This window comes from Egretta garzetta, unplaced genomic scaffold (genome assembly GCF_000687185.1).
Source record: "Egretta garzetta isolate BGI_Z169 unplaced genomic scaffold, ASM68718v1 scaffold34, whole genome shotgun sequence".
Lineage (NCBI taxonomy): Eukaryota > Metazoa > Chordata > Aves > Pelecaniformes > Ardeidae > Egretta > Egretta garzetta.
Window position 1 is genome coordinate 3,123,311 of NW_009259586.1, and position 416 is coordinate 3,123,726.

Consider the following 416-nt stretch of genomic DNA (forward strand, 5'->3'; position numbering starts at 1 on the left):
AGCGGGTACTCAGAGCTCATTGCCTTCCGAGAGATTTGATTAAAACCCTATGTAAATCGGTATTCTGCCATTTTTCGCAGTGCACTGATAAACACGGATATGTCCATGCATTTTATACGGGGAAATAATAAATGGGCTGGAAAAAATGGTTTCTCTTATTTCAGATGTGCTACGTTGAAAATCCTCTGCTGCGCTTATTGGCCTTGCAGCGCATGTAGGAAGCCGTGCTGGGAAGAAAGGAGAGGAAAAAAACCCAAAATACAGAGAAAGGAAGGCAAAACCAGAGGAGGGCTGAGGAAGCCTGCAGGCCTGGAGCAGGCTGCAGACAGATGCCAAAAATGCAGGACAGGTGGACGGCCCGAGCCAGCCCGTCCACTAAAGATTTAGGTGAGCAGATTGCCAGGTCCCAGAGGGGA

The 416-nt window shown here is 48.6% G+C and overlaps 1 protein-coding gene across 1 annotated transcript in view; it reads right to left on the reverse strand.

The window, feature by feature from the left end:
* MGAT5B (alpha-1,6-mannosylglycoprotein 6-beta-N-acetylglucosaminyltransferase B) overlaps positions 1-416 on the reverse strand; it is a 71,499-nt gene that overhangs the window by 35,971 nt on the left and 35,112 nt on the right. The gene's annotated exons all lie outside the window — the stretch shown is intronic.